Source organism: Diabrotica undecimpunctata, chromosome 6 (genome assembly GCF_040954645.1).
Source record: "Diabrotica undecimpunctata isolate CICGRU chromosome 6, icDiaUnde3, whole genome shotgun sequence".
In the NCBI taxonomy this organism is placed as follows: Eukaryota; Metazoa; Arthropoda; class Insecta; order Coleoptera; family Chrysomelidae; genus Diabrotica; species Diabrotica undecimpunctata.
Genome location: NC_092808.1, coordinates 6512005 through 6534840, shown reverse-complemented (window position 1 = coordinate 6534840; position 22836 = coordinate 6512005). Strand labels below are relative to the sequence as shown.

At 30.3% G+C, this 22836-nt stretch overlaps 1 protein-coding gene across 2 annotated transcripts in view; it reads right to left on the bottom strand.

Moving 5' to 3' along the window:
* The window catches only part of LOC140443053 (phospholipase B1, membrane-associated-like), a 45006-nt gene extending 32552 nt beyond the window's left edge, over window positions 1-12454 (bottom strand). The window contains exon 1 of one of the 2 annotated variants that reach the window (XM_072534100.1): window positions 12330-12454. The gene's annotated coding sequence lies outside the window, so the exon portion shown is untranslated. Of the gene's footprint in view, window positions 1-335; window positions 734-12329 lie in introns of those variants that run through there. The other variant, XM_072534099.1, reaches the window with a different exon arrangement.
* Window positions 12455-22836: the final 10382 nt, after the last annotated feature.

Below are 22836 nucleotides of genomic sequence, written 5' to 3'. Positions count from 1 at the left end.
CCAACTGTCAACAAACGCACGTGTTGATATTTTGCAAAATACATATTTTATTCCAGGGCCAATCTCCAAGAAAAATTACTATTTCTTAATCTTCAAAGGATCAAACTCCTTCAAAATTCAAACTTACTATAAACATTTGACAACACAATTTTTAGTAATAAAAAATGCTTCTTTTATTATACTTAAAATTTCGTTATTAGTAATCAAAAATCTATTTTACCTAAATTCAATATATATATAATAAATGATTATTATATATTATGGTTAATATATAAATTTTATTAAATAATTACTTTTTTAAATGAACAATTTTATAATTTTTAAATGATACTCACTGTATAAATTAAACCAGTTGCAATAAAACACAATAACAATTGACTTTAATTCCACTTGTCAAGTTTTTCCGCGCCGCTTTTTTTACATCCGCACACCGTGCACTCCAAACACTTGCAAAGTTTGTACCATCATTCGGTAAATAATAACTGAACTGCGAAATGACCCTCGATAATAATACCTTTATAAATATGCATGGGAGTCACCGAGATGTTAAATATTCTTGAAGGCTTTTCATCCCAAATAACAATGAACGACTACCATGACAACCGGTTTGTTTGTTTTCAGCTTCCTCTATTCTGATTTTGTTTTTTTCATGAGCCATTAATTACTTTTGCAAATGTTAAGGACGGACAGGTCGACCACCTATGCCAACTTTATACCTCTTTGCTAAAAAGACAGTCCCAATAAAACGATTTTTTCTGACTTCAAACAATATATCATCGTGTTTTGTTTAAGAAAGGTGAAAGAAAGGACAAAGTAATTGTAAAGGTTTAGCAACTTATACATATAGAATATCGATAGGACGAGTATTTTTTCAAAATTTCTTGATAAGTTGAATCGATGAACATTCACACTATATGAAATTTATTTTTATACATATTCATTTCGCTTGGTATTTTAGAGTTGAATTTTATGGCCGAAATAAAACTCCAGAATTTTGCTGGATTAGACTTAATATCATTTTCCGCCGTTTAAATATTATGTTTAATATTTAACCCTAATTTTGCACTCCTCTAGTGAACGTAGTTCTTTGGCAATTGTAGAATAGAATAGAAGTATGCAATATTGTCACTGAAAATTGTATAATTTGAACTGTTAACAGTTCAAACTGTGTTGAACAGTTGAACTGTTAAAAGCCTTAGATAACGGTAATATAAAGAGACTCACCCGAATTTTCAACCACATATATGTAGAGGGCAAGATCCCGGAGCTATGGCTTAAATCGATATTTTTACCTCTACCTAAAAACAACAATCCCAAATCATGTAATGACTATAGATTAATAAGCCTAATGTGCCACCCTTTAAAGATTCTCTTGGACATTGTTCAAAACCGAATTTATAAAAAATGTGAGGAGCAGACAGATCAAACGCAGTTTGGCTTAAGAGGAGGCATGGGTACAAGAGAGGCATTATTTGCGTTGACGGTATTCTTGCAGAAATGTCAGGAATATAACAAGAGTGCATAATTATGTATGCTTCACAGACTTTAGAAAGCCCTTTGACCGAGTGCAGATTATGAAGTTAAGAGATGAATTAAAAAACATCAATTTAGACAAAAAAGACATTGAGTTTATTAAGGCTATATACTGGAACCAGAAAGCAGTAGTAAAGGCGAACGATATAGAAACAAATAATATACCGATTGCGAGGGGGGTCAGGCAAGGTTGCGTCTTGTCTCCAACGCTTTTCAACGTGTACTTACAGGTCATATTCAGAAAAGCCTTGTGGGAAAGAAAAGAGAGAATAAGAATTGGTGGAGAAATCGTAAACACCATGAGATTTGCAGATGACATGGTAATTATGGCTGAAAGTATAAAAGAACTTTACTAGATGCAATAAATAGTGAATGCATTCAAATGGAACTTGACATCAACACAGATAAGACCAAATTTATGATAGTATCAAGGAGTGCAATAAATATTGAACAACTAACCCTTGGTGAACAGCAAATAGAGAGAGTGACAAAATATAAATATCTGGGAGCTTATATCAACACAGAATTAGATCCAGACCAAGAGATTAGGGTACGAATAGAAATGGCAAGGGCAGCGTTCTTAAAATTCAAGCAATTGTTCTGTGACAAAAATCTGAATACTGCGCTGAAACTGAGGTTTGTTGAATGTTACGTCTGGTCGCAACTATTGTACGGGGTAGAAACATGGACATTAAAAGCGCAAATAGTTAAGAAGCTTGAAGCCTTTGAACTTTGGATATACCAAAGTGCTGAGAAGGATGGGCCGAAACAAACAATTTTTGAGACATACTGAGGAATGATAAATATAGTCTTCTGCAGGTCATCATGCAGGGTAGAGTCGATGGCAAAAAGGGAATAGGTAGAAAGAGGAAGTCATGGCTGCGAAATATTCGAGACTGGACAAACATGACTGTAGACGAATTATTCCACGTTGCAAAAGACAGATAAACTTTTAGAAATGTGGTCGCCAACCTCCGTTAATGGAGACGGCATAGGAAGAAGAAGACGCAATCTGTTATCAAAAATCTAATATTTTACTTTGTATAGATTTAGGTTTATTTCTAATTAAATATTCCTATAGCTAAGTTCTATTGTTATAACTCTATATCACAATCCATACACGATAATAACCGTGCGTGGTTGATGCGTCATGTAAGGAAAAAAAAGTATGTCATTGAAAAAAGAAACAAATCAAAATTGTTTTGTAAAGTGTTTTTTTGGTGTATATATTTTCTTTAATATGCAATCACTTTAGCTTTTTTAATGCTCTGGTAAAGCCCTTTATTGAATACACGAAGGAATATCTAAACAGAGCTACCAAAGTAGAAGCTAGAACAAATCATTTTTTATCCTCTTCAGGATGACAGGTCATTTATTGATTATGTAGTTAATTTAAGATTGCTTTAAGTATTAAAATAAGGACAAAAGTACTTGATTAATTTTCGATTTTAATACATAAAATCATTAATCAATAGAACTTGCTTTCCGTGAATAAACACCGTACTAAGTTGTATTCTTCCCCCACAAGGAAAAATAGTCGATTGCATTACAATTTCTATAATTAATAACAAAGTTGTTTTGAATCCTTGCTTTTTAAAAAATCCTACAGGTTATAGATTCGACGTCTAATTTAAACAAAAAGAAACGTCATATTTCATTTCTATGACATTACTGTAGCTGAGGTCACGCATAACCAGATAAATGAGGCATCCTTCGAGACGCACACCATATAAAATATATTAATTACATTTTGTGCGTATATTTCCTTTAGCATTGAATGAAATTAGTACTACTTACATTTCTGGGTATATTAGAAATAAAATATCTGTAAACAAAAGTAACTAACCTTTAAACATATAAATCGCTGGGTAATTATTGTGTGAATGAATAAAAGCCTTATTGTTTAATTTTGTAGTGAGAATTTAGGTTGATATTTTGTGTAATAAATGTTTCACTTCGTATATTATATTGTTTTGACCTATAGAAATCCTAGACATACAGTTAATTTAATACAAATACTCTTATTAAACATTTTCAGTTTTGATTTTTGAAATTTTTACTAGTTAGGATAATTAGTACATTCTCATCATCATTATGATCATCATTAACATCATCATCATCATCATCTTTTGCTAGACAATCCTATATAGATTTTGGCCTACTCCAAGATTCATTTCTATTCTATTGGCTATTCTATTCTGAAGTTCTTTTGATGTCTAATACACCTAAGTTGGTGTCAACTTCATACGACCACCTAATACGCAGTCGGCCTCTGCTTCTTCTTTTTACAGGTGGTCCCGTGGATAGCTTTTAAGCGATCGTGTTGTCAGGCATCTGATTCACTGCTCTTGGTCGTTTATAGCTCCAAATATTTTGCTGAGTATATGACACTTCAGAACACTACAAGCGCAGTTAAGATTAATGGAAAGGAGAGCTAATACTTTAGAGTTCAGAAAGGTATAAGACAAGGGCATCCTCTATCCACTACGCTGTTTAATTTGGCCCTTGAAAAGATAATAAGAGACAGCAATATGAATAGAGCGGGAACAATATTTAATTTCAATCACCAGTCAAGTTAGACCAGTAAAGAGTCACCAGTGTCTAGCCTATGCTAATGATGTTGTACTTTTGGCTAGGTGTAGAAAAGAATTGAGAAACCATAGCTAAGAATCTTCTAGAGGCCGCAGAAAATATGGGATTACAAATTAATATAAATAAAACAAAATACATAAAGCTGAAGAATAAGCAAAAGAAAAGCAGCATTATGGAGAGAAATTCTGTAAATTGAAGAGGTGCAGGATTACATGTATCTGGGAGTTTTTGTGACAAATAAAGGCGAAAAAAAAAAGGAAATAGATCTACGAATAGCAAAAGGAAACAGGTGTGCTTTGTAAAGAATAATAAAACCGAATGAGGTATCGAAAAATACAAAAATAAGTGCGAGACATGGGTGTTAACAAAGGATATATATATATATATATATATATATATATATATATATATATATATATATATATATATATATATATATATATATATTGATACGATTAGGGTTTATAGAAAATAATTTATAAGTTATATACTACATAATATTAGATATTTGTTTGTTTTAAATAAGTTATATACTAGAGAATTTAATAAAAATTATTTATGTGAGGGTATTTTTAAGAAATTATCATATAATAATTGTAAAAAGTTGTATTTTAGTAATTATAATGTGGTAGATATATGTAAGTCAGCCATGTGGCTAGGCAACCAACTATACAGTGAGTGATAGACAGATATTTATACTCTGAAGTGACGTTTAAGAATATTTACGAATATAAAGTGGGGTTATAATAATATATTGTTTGAAATGTGTATTTTATTAAATTAGAATGTTAAGTTACTAATTTAATTATATATTCTGATCTGAAAAGCCTAAATGTAAACAAAATTATTAATAGAAAAGAATGGAATTCTCTGGATCTCCGGAGATGGCCATGTTTGCGAAATGGTTTGTTCCAGAAAATTCAGACATGTATTAAATAGAACTAAATAGAACATGATATCTTACGAGATGGTTCTGGAATATCCAAAAGGATATAAATACCCGTGATTTGGATTCAAGATGGAGGTTTTTAGTCTGAAGTCAAGCAGTCAGGAAGTTTTTAGTTAGAAGTCAGGCCAGTTTATTATGAAAGGAAGTTTTTAGTCAGAAGTCAAGCAGTTTATTATGAAAGTTAGTTAGTGAAGTCAATTGTTCACAGTTTTAGTAAGTCAGTCAAGCAGTTTAATAAGAAATAGGAAAGTTAGTTGGAGATTGTTCCAATTGTTTAATGGACCCAAGAATGTTGGGTCCAATTGTTTAATATAGTGAGTTAAATGAAGATTAAAAATTATGCATATATTTAATGCACATTTATAATTATACACAAATAATTATTGAAGATTATAAAAGTATATTAGAAGAATATTGGATGGACATTGGAAGGAATTAAAATTATATTATGATTGGAGATTAGTATAAATCAACTTATAATAATTGCATATTGGTATATTGAAAAGAAGAATAAATATAAATGATGTTTGCTGGTGGTGTATAAATGCTGGTGAAGAAAACTATATCTTAAATTGGTAGAAGCTGATAATTGGAAAAAGTAATTTCACAAAAAAAAAAAACAAGGATAACTGAAGTACGAAGACATTCAGTGGTGATTAGAATCTATATAGTGGAAAACAGTTCATTTAGGCATTCAGTGAAAGAAAGGTACAAAATTTTGTTATAATTTAGTTAATGTCATAACAATTTCAATTTTGAAGATAGTTTGTTTAAATTTTACATTGTCTATAGAATTTAATTAGTTTTATAAGAGTATCAATTTAAAGATAGTTTATTTTAAATTTACATTGGCTAGGTTAGATATATATGTGTGTTCCATAATAGTTATAATAAAGATAATTTAAAAAAGTACTTACAAACTAATTCTTTGAGAACCGCGATAAAAACCCTATATTATTAAAAATACTCATTGCTCATCATTCAAACAAAAAAACACATCATAACAATTTGGCACCCAACGCGGTGGCTCTCTATTTAAAAGAATTAGTTTGGGAAGATAAGTGCTCTCATATAAGTAAATTAATTATCAGTAGAAAGAAAAAATTATAGATTTTATTTTTAATTATATTTGAACAAGTAAAGTCTCAAAATGTCTCAAGGAAAGAAAGATACAAGAAGCAAAAAGAATGAAGAAGATGTGGAAGTAGAAACACAACCTATACAAGAGGAGAGTTTAGTTCAAGTTCCACAAGATACTGCAGAAATGAATCCAGAAAGAGAGGAAAATGTCAATATGGCAGCTTTGATGTCATTAATGATGCAGATGAACAAGACAATGGAAGAGAATACAAAAAAAAATGGAAGAGAATACAAAAAAAATAGAAGAGAATTCAAAAGAAGTCAAAGAAGACATGAAAAAAATGGAACAGAAAATGGAAGAGAATACGAAGAAAATGGAAGAGAATACGAAGAAAATGGAAGAGAACACGAAAAAAATGGAAGAGAATTATAGAAAATTAGAAAAGAAAATAGAAGATAATAATAATAAAATTGTAAAACAAATGGAAAAACAAATGGATAAAAAACTTGAAGCTGCAGAGAAAAAAATAGCAAATGAAATAAAAATTATACGGAAGGACTACAAGAAAAGGATAGAAAATGAGAGGACAAAAGTAAAGAGGATTATTCAAGATAATAAGATAGATATAGAACAGAAAATAGAGTTACAGAAATGTAACTTAGAAGTAAAAATTAACGAAGACAGGAGAAACACAGAAGAAAAATTAGACGATATACAACAAAATATCCAAATAAATTGTAATCAAATAAGAAATGTGGAACAGAGAATAGATGATATTTCACAAATGAGAGACATAGGGAGACCTTACTTAAATTTAACAAATGAGACTGGGATTAAATTCTCTGGTAATATAAAAAATTTGCATCCTAGAGTATACATAAATAGTTTAAAACATAAATTAAGATTTGTGAATAATATTAATGATATTAAAGATTATATTAGAATGACATTAAATGACAATGCAGCAACTTGGTTTGCTAGTATTGAAAATGATTTAGATAACTTTCAAACATTTGAAAATAAATTTTTAAATTATTATTGGGGTGAATTAGAGCAAGCAAAGTTTAGAGAAATTCTATATTTTGGAAAGTATAATCACAATTTAAAATCAAATATGGTAGATTATGCATTGAAATTGATAACAGTTGCAAAATATTTAGAACCACCACTTAGAGAGGATGAAACAGTCTTAAATGTATCTAGACATTTTGATTCTGATGTTGTGCAAACCGTAACTGTACAAAACATTCAAACAATAGATAGTTTTATTAATTTTATTCAAAGAATACAAAGAGGCAATATGACAAGTAATTATAACAACAGAAAAAACAATAATAACTTTCAATATAATAAAAATGATAATCAACAATATAGACAATCATATAATAATTATAGATATGGTAATAATTTACAAAATTTTAATAATAATAACAGTAATTATAATAAACAACATTTTAATAACAGTACTAATAATAATAGACAAGATTTTAACAATAGAAGAAATACAGAGCGACCTAACTATAACAGACAGGTAAATTGTGTTCGAAGGAATAGAAGTTGCGAAGACAGGGAACGAAGTAGTACAAGGCAGGAAAATGTGAGTAGAAGTCATAGTAGGGAAAGACATAGGACATCAGATCCAAGTGGTCAGATACAATCTGACAATTCTAATAATCAAAATTTTGTGCAGTAAACTTTCTGAATTACAAGTTAGGCCATTGCTATTATGAAAAACCTTCTGAATTTATTTCTTTAGATGAGGATAAAATTATTGACTCTATTAATTTAATTTATATAAATGCTTTGGCCAAAAATAAAATGATTAAAATTATGATAGATACTGGTTCAGAAAGTACTTTAGTCTCGGAGAATTTTATTTTTAATACATTAAAACTATCAGATATAATAAAGATTCCAAAAATTAAAATTATTGGTGCAAATAATAAGAAGTTGGGTGAAATTGATAAACTAGCCAATTTTAAAATTAATATTCTTAATAAAGAAATTAATATGCAAGGATTTATTGTCAAGGATTTATGTGTTGATATATTAATGGGAAATGATGAATTGGAAAAGAAGAAAGTAAAGATAGATTTTGAAGAAAAAATGGTAACTTTGGAAGGGCAAATAATTAAATTTATGCAGAAAGATGAGGTGGAAGAAGGAATAAGAGTTGATAGGATATTATTAAAAGAAAATAATGATGTTTATGAAGAAGAAATGTATTTTGATGATAGGGAAATGTCCAAAAAGAATGTAAAGAATAATTATTGTAGTGAATATTTAAGGAATGGAAATTTTAAGCAGATGGATGCCTACGAGGCGGAGTGCGTAAAATTGGAAGCAAGGAATAATGAGTACATAATGAAGAATAATGTTATTTGTAAAGAAGAAGATATGATGAAAGTTTTAAATTGCCCTGAAGAATATAAATCAATAGTCATTTCCATATTGCAGCAACACAAGGGACTTGTCAATAAAGAAAATAGAATTGCACAAAATTATATCCATAGTATAAAAGTTAAAGAAGAAAAAGATTTTAAAACAAAATCATACCCAATACAATATAAATACAGAGAAGAAGTAAACAAAACGATTAATAATATGTTAGAAGATGGAATACTAGGAAGAATTACAGGAATGTCATTTTTCACTAAAATCGATTTACAGCATAGTTTTTGGTTAATACCTCTAGAAAGAAAAAGTAGACAGTATACAGGATTTCAGATAGATGGAGTAGTATATCAATTCAAACTAGTACCATTTGGACTTCAATCATCTTGCAGTGTTCTATGTAGATGTCTTCATGATATTTTGGATCAATATGAACATTTTGTAATTCACTACATTGGTGATATATTAATTTTTTCTAAAACGGCTGAAGATCACGAGAAACACCTAAAAATTATAATAAACAGATTAGATAAAGTTGGACTTAAAATAAATCAAGAAAAATGTACATTTTTTCAAAAAGTAGTGATATATCTAGGTTATAAACTTAACACTAACAGCTTACTGATAGATCCATTTCATAGATAGATGGTAGATTTCTTTGTTGTGAATAAATTTGACATCATACTTGTTGAATTTTGTACATATGGAAATTGTTTGGTACCCTAAAAATCATAATTTGGGGTTAGATACTATAATTGCTATAAAAATGTCTTTCTAATATAATAAAGTGGAAAAACTTACCAATTTATATTGATGAAGTTATTTTGAATGGAAATAATTCCTAGATTTTGTCTATAAATAAACAGAACACCATATCGATTATATTTTTAATTAAGGTTATATTTTATTCTCTGATATCGCATCCATTGCTCCATTTGACATGACAGTTTGACCATAGAATAGCCGAACTGTGCTCCGTTGTTCTCTGTTTTGACATAGACAGCGAACAGGGATGTATTTAACACATTTTAAATAAAAAAAAAAAAAAAAAATTGAATTATTAATTTATTAAATTTAATAAGGTATGAGAAAATTAATATTTAAAAAAATAATAAGTAAATTATTTATTTTAAATATTATTTTGGGGTATTGATACGATTAGGGTTTATAGAAAATAATTTATAAGTTATATACTACATAATATTAGATATTTGGTTGTTTTAAATAAGTTATATACTAGAGAATTTAATAAAAATTATTTATGTGAGGGTATTTTTAAGAAATTATCATATAATAATTGTAAAAAGTTGTATTTTAGTAATTATAATGTGGTAGATATATGTAAGTCAGCCATGTGGCTAGGCAACCAACTATACAGTGAGTGATAGACAGATATTTATACTCTGAAGTGACGTTTAAGAATATTTACGAATATAAAGTGGGGTTATAATAATATATTGTTTGAAATGTGTATTTTATTAAATTAGAATGTTAAGTTACTAATTTAATTATATATTCTGATCTGAAAAGCCTAAATGTAAACAAAATTATTAATAGAAAAGAATGGAATTCTCTGGATCTCCGGAGATGGCCATGTTTGCGAAATGGTTTGTTCCAGAAAATTCAGACATGTATTAAATAGAACTAAATAGAACATGATATCTTACGAGATGGTTCTGGAATATCCAAAAGGATATAAATACCCGTGATTTGGATTCAAGATGGAGGTTTTTAGTCTGAAGTCAAGCAGTCAGGAAGTTTTTAGTTAGAAGTCAGGCCAGTTTATTATGAAAGGAAGTTTTTAGTCAGAAGTCAAGCAGTTTATTATGAAAGTTAGTTAGTGAAGTCAATTGTTCACAGTTTTAGTAAGTCAGTCAAGCAGTTTAATAAGAAATAGAAAAGTTAGTTGGAGATAGTCCAATTGTTTAATATAGTGAGTTAAATGAAGATTAAAAATTATGCATATATTTAATGCACATTTTATTATACACAAATAATTATTGAAGATTATAAAAGTATATTAGAAGAATATTGGATGGACATTGGAAGGAATTAAAATTATATTATGATTGGAGATTAGTATAAATCAACTTATAATAATTGCATATTGGTATATTAAAAAGAAGAATAAATATAAATGATGTTTGCTGGTGGTGTATAAATGCTGGTGAAGAAAACTATATCTTAAATTGGTAGAAGCTGATAATTGGAAAAAGTAATTTCACAAAAAAAAAAAACAAGGATAACTGAAGTACGAAGACATTCAGTGGTGATTAGAATCTATATAGTGGAAAACAGTTCATTTAGGCATTCAGTGAAAGAAAGGTACAAAATTTTGTTAATATAATTTAGTTAATGTCATAACAATTTCAATTTTGAAGATAGTTTGTTTAAATTTTACATTGTCTATAGAATTTAATTAGTTTTATAAGAGTATCAATTTAAAGATAGTTTATTTTAAATTTACATTGGCTAGGTTAGATATATATGTGTGTTCCATAATAGTTATAATAAAGATAATTTAAAAAAGTACTTACAAACTAATTCTTTGAGAACCGCGATAAAAACCCTATATTATTAAAAATACTCATTGCTCATCATTCAAACAAAAAAACACATCATAACAATATATATATATATATATATATATATATATATATATATATATATATATATATATATATATATAGGTAACAGCATACTAAGAAAAATTTTTGGAGTAAAGTTGACAGAAATAGGAGGGGAGCGAAGAACAAATGCTGTTTATGAAATGTTCGGCGAAGGGAGAATAAGCGATTTTCTCAAAGCTAGACGGTTGTAGTGGCTAGATCATCTTATTAGAATAAAGGAGAGTAGAGAGGTAAAGAACACCGCATGGTGAACACCGGAAGATCAGAGGAAAAGAGGCAGATCGAGGAGAAGATGGAGGGAAGCAGTTGCGGAAGATCTTCAAGGAAAGAAGATAGAAAATTGGAGAAAAGAAGCTAGAGACATAAGAAGATGGAAGAGAGTTATTAAGCTATGAGTCTGAAACGGCTTTATACCACTTTACATTATCGAACACTTTTGAGTAGTCGACGAAGCACAAACATGTTTCTAGATTCAATTCTCTAGATTTTTCTATAATTTGTCTGAGATTGAGAATTTGTTCTCGTGTGCCTCTCCCAGGGACAGATAAACATTGTTCCTGTGGGATCTGTATTGATTTTAACCTTTCGTTAATTATAGTTAGCAGAACTTAACTTGCGTGGGAGATCAGAGCTATATTGCGGTAGTTATTACAGTCAGTTGGTGAGCCTTTCTTATAAATGGGTATGAAAGTAAGCTTACACCAATCATCTCGTCATTGTCCTGTGTTCCAGATTTCTTATCCTATTATCTTATCTTATTCTTATTAAAAGATCCAAGTTATCTTTTATTATCTGCGTTTGTGGTTTGAACTCTTTAGTTAAGTATTTTAATTTGGCAAACAAACTGTGTAAATATAATGTGTAAAATGTGCACAAAACATCTAAACAGGTTCAAACAAGAAAAAAACGTCATCGCTAATAAGGCATAATATACAATTCAAACAAATTAAACATGTTTTGATCTAAACACCAACAAAAAACAAAAAAATCTGCGTGTCCGGTTCATTTTGCACCCCAGTTGAATTACTTAAAAATATTTTTTGACCGGTGTGCATCGTCAGTTACTGAATCGTATGAACTAATCGGTATTGTTGAATATTCTTCGAATGGTTTATTAAAAAGAATTAAGACAGAAAATTTAAAAGCTTACCCCGTATTCTTAAATCAATAAAAGCTGTGAAGAAAGTTTTGTATGGTTTTTTTTATCTAATTCCATAAATTTTGGTTATAGGTGTGTAAATATTGTCACCACTAGTATCGAAACTGACAATTTTGAATTTTAACGGACATAGTATTAACAATATTTCTTCATAAATTAATTAAGTAGATTCAAGTATAAAGACAATAAAAACTAGTTTTTAAACAATATAAAAACCTTACAATATAAAAAAACATCAGAGTAAGTTTTCCACATAAATAAAATGACAAAGTTTTTATTCCTTTAATATAATTATTTACTGGTTTACATGTGTAAAGGTTAAATTCTTTTCGTCATTTAAACTTTTTTTTTAATTCTACGAAATATAAGACAGTGTTTTTAGTAATGCTAATGGATTTTTTTAATAACAATTATTATACCATTATCTATACTGTAACCCTCAGAGTTCATTTTTGAGGGTATTGGCCTGCAAAAGCTACGTTAGATATGCTGGTTGGTGAATTATTTTATTGTAGCTGGCTCTAATCTGGAGAACAAATGCGATTTACATCAGAACACTCTGGATCAAACGATGTTGGTCTAGTTTATTTTATATAAATTCCTGTCAAAGGTTTTCCAACGAAAAATGTGTGAGATGTGTGCTTAAATACATATTTTGAAAATAAAATTTCCTTATTAATCGAGTTATAAAACAATAAAGAGATTAGGAAAAGTGGAAATTTTATTTAATGTCAGGAAAAGAAAGCAATATTTTCTGAGTTTCTTTATATATGTCGCTGTCTTTCATGTACTAAGAAAGAACATTTTATTCGAACAGTTTTAGATTATCTACATTATTTATATACTAGCTTTCTTGGCACTCTCCCCAAGATGGCTACCATAAATCCATACAGGTCTTAGTATTTGTTTATAGAGAAGAAAAGTATGACAAATAAAAATTCAAATTAAAAGAGGACCGACACTGGAGAATTTGTTAACAACAGTACTTTTTTGCTGGAAGTAAACAGAATCTCTGCTGGGATTTCCAGGTGAGGACTATCTCAGGGCGAACACCATTTCGTGATAGAAAAATCAAGACATGGTCTTGGAATTTCGAAAGTCTTGCAGTTAAGAGTATGGAATTGGTAGATGCGCTTAACCGTTTATAGGTTAATGGTACATATTTGTACCACTTGATCTTTTCTACAACTTTATACTCGCAGTTTGTTAACATGAGCAAAATCCCTTTCGGAATAGCATGAGCGGCAATATTGTAGCTCTCGAGTAACGTCATATTTTGATGAAAAATCTAAAATGAAGTTTTAAAGTGGTACAAATCAATATTAGTGAGCGTTTATTACAATCGTAGGTTTTAGTGTACTTTTTCCAATACCTTTAATGAACTATTAGTGATAAATTGAAGTAAAAGTAAGTACATATTACAATGTTTTATTATAAAATTATAAGATGCCCTACTGATTTCTGGTTTCTTTGCAATAATTTGTTGTTAAATCGTTGAAAATATCTATTAGAGGTTAGATTTTCAGTATATTAATGATGTTTATTAACCTTAATAATTGTTATCAAGGACTATTCTCGTACAAGCCAATTTGTAATTTTGAAAGAAAGTATTTTCTCAATACGATATGATTATATTTGAAACTTGATTGATATTGACCAAGATTTTATTCGGTTTGAAAAAGTGGTACATATACGTACCGGTATCCATTTAGTCATATAATATTAAGTGGTATGTATATGTACCACTAAACGTTAGGTCTTAAAACTCTTTAGGAACTTATTTAACTTTAAGTGTAACCTTAGTAGTAAATGCTTCAAATAAATAAAACGTATTTAATATTTTAAAGTTCAGTTCCGTGAACCTTTTTAGCCTTTGCAAATGGAACGCAAACATCATTATAAGTTAAAAAATCTTGATGGGGTTGCTTATCTACTAAATTATAGTCCATGATGATGGGGTGTATAATTCGGCGAAAGATTATTGATTGATTGGTCTCTATTTTAGATTATAGTAAATATATGGACGGAGTAAATTGCAGCATTTCTTGGAAAATCAGAAGATGGTACTTGAAAATGTTTTATTATTGTGTCACTTTTTAAATATAAGTTTTTACTAGAAACAGTTGAAAGGAAAAGGAAGTCCACTCTTTTTAACGCAAAAAAGTTACGAGATATAAGAAATATATATACACGAAAGAAACTAGGAAAATATGCTACCATTGTCATACTAAACACATGCAAAAACGTTTATTGTATATTTAATACATTCAATGTCTGATAAATAAAATCTCTTCGCTTAGAATGGATAGGACATATACAAAGACGACCATATTCAGATACGCTGAGAAGGATAACTAACTGGACACCACTATGACCCAGGTTTAAAAGATGGTCTAAAAGATAGTTGAATAATGTAGAAGATGATATAAGAACAATGAATGCTGCAAAGATTGCAAAGTTCAGTGCAAGGACAAGAAGAAATGGAAAAGGGTCACGACAGCAGCAAAGATACTTAATATTTAATGTTTATACTGCTTTAAACAATATAGTAATAATACATTTCTTCTTAATTAATTTTTTTTCGCAAAAATAAGGTATCTTTTAAACGGTATAAATATGTACCACCTAACTTTTACATCTTTTTTATGAACGCTTGGTGGTACATATATGTACCTCTTCAAAACTCCCTCCAACATGATACTGTGATTATCAATTTTTCGTAAATTATATGCCCAAAAAAGTTATTACAAAAATACAATATTTGAAAGTACCTTCTATTTTGTCCATTAAAGGAATAAAAAGAGAGTACACATTGCTTGTATTCAAAAGGCGAAAGTAAAGGATACAAATTGTGGGATGTGGGTGGAAGTAACATTAGGAACGGAGTTGTTATAATTGCTGATAGGGAAATAAAAGGTAACAAAGAAGTTATAAAAACGATTGATTGAAAAATATAGTAAAATTTGTACTTGATAAAGTAATATTGAATGTTGTGTGTATATCCTTCTCAGGATAGATGAAATGAAAATGTTATAGCGTGGATGTTGGGTAAGACTAGAAGAGATAGGGTCAAAAAGTCTTAGAAAATTAGGGAATGAGCCGGGGTTACTATAGACTCAAAAAAATTTAAGAACAAAAACTGCAATGGTTCATCATGTCAGACGTAGAGATGATACTTATGTGGGACGAAGGATAGAGCTGTTAGAAGTTGATAGAAGAAGAGGTAGAGGAGGAGAAGATAGAAGGACTGTGTAGTAGAGGACTTAAGAGAGAAAGGTTTAGGTGAAGAAGACCAGATGGACAGAAATAAGTGGCGACGAACAAAATGGTACAATGAATACAAGGTATGATATTGCGCATGATATTTGACAGCTGGCCCAGGAGTGTGACGTAGTCAAGACCGCTCCATCGAGGACAACTCGAACCCATTCTTAGGCTTAACTCAGACGTACCACTTTCCGACCATATTAGAACCACAAAAAAGTGGTTGTGTGTTGAGAGTATACAATTTGTATGAAATATCGTGGTAGCACTCAGACGGACGACAGACTGTGGTCGGTATCAACAACTGTCGTCGTCTGTGGGTGATATCGTCCACAAAACTATCGCAGATGCTGCCCGTCCTGCGCTCACACGGGCAATTCACCGACCACAAGCCGACCACAGGCACGGCATCCCCACCAGCACAGCGACTCTCTAGCCAAAGCACATAAGCAATATACTGTGGCCAAAGCGTCATTCACTTTTCTATGTGTGAAGCATAAAGTCGTGCTGGTGGTGATTGTTAAATATTTGTTAAATAGAAATTTTAAATGTTATTAAAAAATAATCTTTTCTGAACTCATACAGACCTACAATGTTAAAGATAGAGGTTTCAATGGTTACCACGGGTATGGTTACAATACGACTAATACATATCAAGAGAGATCACAGCTGTTTCCCGAAGACCTCTATGGTATCCGAACTGACCGTCCTGAGATCCGGCATTTCGAGATCCGATCGCCAAGAGTTCAACCGGAATGTTCACAAAGAAGTATTTTTGAAGCATCACTATCTCCAACAGAACCGGAGCTTTTGCCACATGAGAATCCGGGACAAGCTTTGTCGCCAAGTCAACCGGAGTTTTCACCACTTTTCCAGGAGTCGCTTTTATCTCAAATTTTTGATTGACATCATGTTTATTGTGTAAATATTTCAATAAACATTAAATAATAAAATGGTTTTACTGACATTAGAGGGATTGCGAGGCGTTCGTCACGAGGAATACTTTTCCTCATGGATGTACCTTCTCGTTTTAAATTATCCTTTAACTCTGTTAACAAATAATCGAAAGTACTTTTGCTCATTCGAAAATAATTAAAAAATTTGTCATCATACAGCCTTAAATGATGATAAAGTTGTTGAAATTGAATTTCCTCTTTATTTTCAATGATAGGATGAACCCAATACAATATATTACGACGACGCATTTTTTGGCGCACTAAAAGCCACAACAATGCTTCTTCAAAATTCATCGCTGTACTGTGTGATTTGTGTGGTTCGTTTGTGGTTTGTGGTTGATTTGTGGTTCATTCGACCACAGCACGTCCACACGACCACTGTTTTGTTGGTGGAAAGTGGTACGTCTGAGTTAAGCCTTACAGCTTAACGTACACATTAATTTTGAAATTATGGTCAAAAATGATCGAATTTTTTTTTAAATGTTTTGTTTTGGTTATAATTGAATAAAATATATATTTTCAGTAGCAAAACCTTTACTCTTTCTGGGGGTTCAGGCGAAATATTTATTTTTGTTTTCATACATATACAAATAATATACGCACTATTTTTGTATAGGTAAATAGTAATAGATTTGCGTATTTTGATTCACTGTCACTCATTTCCAAGCAGTTTTACTGAAATAAAAACAAAATATATTACAATAACTACAAGAAAAATCTGATTTATAATTCAGTATGGTATTTTAGATTTATTTATTTTTAAATTTAGTAAAATAAAAAATATACACATTACTATAATCCACCGATTATTATATGCAAAATGTACTTACCAAACAATACAATAATATGAAAATAAGGCACAAATTAGTTCAAACGCAAAACACAATAAATATCGACTTCAGACGACTTTACACCGGCAAGACAGAAGGCTTGTATAAAAACCAAAGTTCGACAATAATATCGGTTATCAATGGTGACCACTGCAAATTGCAAGTTATGAGATAATACATATATTTTAAAGTAACTCAATACTGACTGAGTCATCTATTTTATAATAGAAAAATAATTTAGATATATGCTTACATATGTCTCTTTATTCAAATATCCACTTCGCAAGTGAATATTCCACATCTTCATGAACCATCGCTATTTTTGAATGTTTGTTATGTGGTAAAAATAGGTGCTTTTAAAAACATTTGAATAAACTGAGTGATGTGCATAGTTATGCAACTAGAAAAAACTCCATTATAATATCTTTCATTTTGTAGATTAACGAAGACCCAGAATTCATACGAATATATCAGTTTAAAGCTTTTTAACATGTTAGTCTGTACATGTCTACTGTAAAATTGTTGTTATTTTTTTTAAACAGCAACCTTAAATGGTTTTTTCATATCGATTTATTAAGTAAGAATCTAGCCTCAGCCTGCTAAGAAATTTGCAATAAGATCTGTTTCGGAGGAAATCAATTTAGCATCTTCCAAAATAACATATTTTTCTTTCTTTCCAAAATATATACTGTTATCATTAAAACAATACCAAGATAATTTTATGTGTGAAAATTGCAAAAGATGTCATTTAAAATATTGTGCAATATTGTGTGACCTCACTACTACACTCATATTCGATGGCCAGCTAAATAAAGTTGATTTTATCATTATTTATTTTGATTTTGTGTTTAGTTCAGTATATACATACAAATTTTGTGTACCTTCATTACCACTTTTTTGTATCTTTTTAAACATCTAAAATATCAAACTCTGGAGTATAGGTTGATTAACCTGTACTTACGTGTTATAAAAGATAATTAAAACTTGTTTTATAAAGGATATCTATGTTAACAAAAGTACCAAAAATTAATAAATTTAAATGAACGTCAAAATTTTATTTATGATTAAATATTATAATAACATAATTTTATCATCTCTTTATAATTACTATAACTAAATCAGCCAAATTATACAAAAACACTTAAAATTAAAAGTCTTTCCTATACAACTACATTGAAATGTTGCGTGAAGAAGCGGTCTTGACTACGTCATGCGCTACGCGAACCGATTTTGGAACATTATAGTTCGTCCCAAACCCTTCTTTCAGTGCGTCTAGTTGATCGAATCCTCTCTAACACATTAAGCTAGAAGTGACAGAAAAAAATGTGAGTCTGTCATTATTATACATAGAACTTAGAAAATTATTTATCGTAAAGCTAATTCTACTTAAGGATGTATAATTGGTTGGAGTTTAGAATACGCTAAATAAATATCCAATCAACGATGCGCATAAATGACGCAGATTATCTCGATCGTGACAGTACTTTCACAATGTCAACTGATAAAATGATAATTGTCATTCCAGGTTAGTATTATCAGACATTTTACAGTGAAAATTTAATTTTGTATTTATTGTCATACAAATATTTTAAATCTGCCGAAATATATCGAAAAAGAACAAAGACTAATATTAAAATTATTAAATTATTTTCAATTAGAAAAAGAGAGATTACGATCCTGCAACTGTCAAATTTAACTAAAATGTCATGCAATAATTCTCGACATTCTTAAAATCCTATATGATGTCAAAATTAGTGACGCACTGAAAGAAGGGTTTGGGACAGACTGTATGTATCATACCTTGTGTTCATTGTACCATGTATATATATATATATATATATATATATATATATATATATATACTTTACTCAAAAATACTTTGCTAAAATCAAGACTTTGGCGGTCAACAATGTAAATGTTCGTCATTTTACGATCGATGTTAGCTAGAAAAAATATTTGTTTTATGCTTATAATTACGTGGTTTTCTAAATAATTACATACATTTAATCGTAATATAAGACATAAAGTGCTGATTAGTAACTTGTTAACACTTTAGAACCTCATTATTACGTTGACAAACATAAAAACTAAATAATCGATATTATTGGACTTAGTAGTAATTTTATTTCCTCGTTCCCCATATTATTGTAGATATTTATGGAAACTTCTGTAAAAACAGTTTTTATATAAAACACTATGAATAAAATAAACAAACTAATAGAAAAACACTGGTATGTAATTATGTAAACAAACTTTTCCAATATTCACTCAATTAACTAGTAAATAAACTTGACCTCTTAGAAATTCGTCATTATTAGCTCCCAGGAGGCTACAAACCACAATCTCCAAATCGATATGTTGGTAAATCGATGACTTTTACATCTCTTACATCCGAATTCACAGGGTCACGACTGCTGTTGCCTTGTCCTCCACATTTTTTTACTGCGTTTAAGAGTAATTTATGTACAATTGCATGGGAGGGACGTTAACATTTAACATCATCAAAACAATTAGTAGTTTAGTAGAAGGTGATATTAGATTATGTCCCAAGGAATATTATTATTAAATATTGAAGCGGAAATTCTTGATCGAAAATCTGAATGTGATTTATTTTGTGTTTTTTTAGAGAGACGATATTTAGTCTATATATTTATAAAGCAAATTTTTGAGTTTTCCATGCTTGGTACTCGTAAGACGATACGGAATATACGAACACTTTTTACGACACGGAAACTTGCAAACTAAAAAAAAAAATATTATGTTATATCATATAAAATCAACATCGCCAATATCAGCGAGACGAGATAGCCTAATAATCTTTCTTAAAGTGCCGTCTAGCTACAGAGATTGGCTATCATAATATCATTAAAACACCAACAGAAACAAAGAATTATACAGGATAAGTCACAATGAATCTAAAACTGACAAGAAAAAAGGATTCAAAGCTCCAATTGTTTGGTTTTTAGAAAAATCCCTTCACTACCAAACATGTCCATTGAATAATAAATGAAATATTAAAAAATCTTGAAGAAAAGAAATGCTGCAACGCTATCTCACAAGCATTTGACAAAGTCTGGCACAGAAATCTGCTTTACAAAGTAAAAATAGAACTACACAGTAATTATTTCCTCCTACCCAAATCCTACATATCAAATAAATATTTGTAAAATTTTATGACCAACAATCTAACCTCTGTCCTATCAACTGGAGTCCTGCAGGGTAGTGCTCTCAAACGGCTGCTTTTCTCACTCTACACAGCCGATATACGAGAGACCAATAATACTACAATCGCTTCCTTTGCTGACGACGTAGCAATACTAGCTGTAGACGAAGATACAATACCAGCCTTACAAAACCTGCAACATCATCTGGATATACTCAGTGATTGGTATGCAAAATGGCGAACAAAAGTAAACAAGTAAACGATACATGCCTACCTATAAGAATGGACAATGTAAGAATACCAACAGTAACATACGCTAGATACCTTTGGCTTTCATCGTGACCAACGTCTCACTTGATAGAAACATATCCAGACCAAAAGAAGACAACTCGACTTAAAATTCCGCAAATGTATTGAATCCTTGGACGTAACTGAAAAAACTCAACAGCCAAAACAAAATTCTTCTATACAAAGCCATACTTAAACCTATCTGAAACTACGGGCTACACATATAGGGCTGTGTAAAGCCAACGTCGGTGAATATCATCCAAAGATGTCAGTCTAAAGTGCTAAGATCGATAGTGGATGCACCTTTGTACGTAAGTAATCAAAAACTTAACTATAACTTAAGAGCGTAGGCGCACAATTTCGGACCAATGTTTTTTAAATGCATTCGTTTTTTTTCGAATCCTGTGAAAACTAATAAGTCTTTATGAAAAATTTAAACGCAAACGAAAAGAAAATTTAGTGTGATTTTTAGTTTCAAATATCTCATTAAAAAAAAACTTTTTGGTTATTCTAAGGGACTTTTTGCCCTCGGTAGTAATATAATCTTTAATTCTGCGTTTAAATTTTTCAAAAATATTTGTTAATTTTCTCAGGATTCGAAAAAAATGAATGTATTTAAAAAGCATTGGCCCGAAATTTGGATTCGGGCCATTTTGATAGAAATCTTAAAGATTCCTTTAGAGATTCCTAAAGAGAAAGTCCCAGCGGGAGCTACTGGTCTGTAGTCTCTAAACGGACCTTAGGTAGCAACAGTTGCTATTATAATATCAGAGTTTTATCGCAGAGTAAGCATTGACAAATCACACTGTCACCAAGATTTTTTTTTTTTTATTATAACTAATAAATTAACAATCAGAATAAAACAATGTATTCTATAAGTTAATGTGATGAGTTTAGGTCCTGTCCCTTGGTTCTGGCGTGATGTGGCCCCCTCCAGTGAGAGAATCACGGGTCCATGTTACTGGTCTGTTGGCCAACGTCGCTTTAGTCTTCTGATAACTCGATGTTGAGGTATTGTGGAAATTAATGGATTGGAGTGTGTGCTCACTTTTTGAATGTATTGTAATTTCTTTTGCTGGTATACTTCTTTCACTGTTGAGATATTGAGATACTCATAGATTCTTTGGTTGGTTACGTACCAGGGTGCATCAACAATTGCTCTTAAGATTTTTGATCGGCATCTTTCCATAATAGCAATATTAGATTTACTACTACAGCCCCATAGCTCTATGCTATATGTCCATATTGGTTTGATAACTGTTTTATAAATTAGAATTTTATTATTTATTGACAGCTTGGAGTTTTTTCCAATTAACCAATTGATTTCTTTTTGTCTTAGTTGTATTTGTTTTCTTTTTTTTGGTGATGTGTTCTTTCCAACACAGGGTTTGGTCCAGGTGTAGCCCTAGGTATTTGGTTGTTTTAGTCCTGGGTATTTCCTCATTGTTGATATATATTGGTGGTGGTGTTTCTCGTCGTAAAGTAAAAGTTACGTGGGTTGACTTGTTTTCATTTATTTTTATTTTACATTGTTTTAGCCAGTTTTCAAGCTCATACAAATAGTCTTGAAGTTGTTGTGTAGCTATGTTAATGTGTTTGTGACTTGTAAGTGCTACTGTGTCATCTGCAAATGTGCCAATTGTTACGTTATGTGATGTTGGTAGATCAGACGTATATAATATATATAATAAAGGTCCCAGGACGCTTCCCTGTGGGATTCCCGCCTTAATGGGATGCGTTTTGGATATTTCTCCATTTACTTTTGTTCTAAACTGTCGGTTTTCCAAATATGATGTAAGTATTCGAAAGAATGGTGGTAATATTTGTTTAATTTTATAAAGAAGTCCTTTATGCCAAACCTTATCAAAAGCTTGACGTACATCTAGTGATACCATTGGGCAATATTCCTTTTCTTCTAATGCGGAATTGATTTTATGGGTTATTCGGTGGCATTGCTGGATAGTTGAGTGTTCTCGTCGAAATCCAAACTGATAATT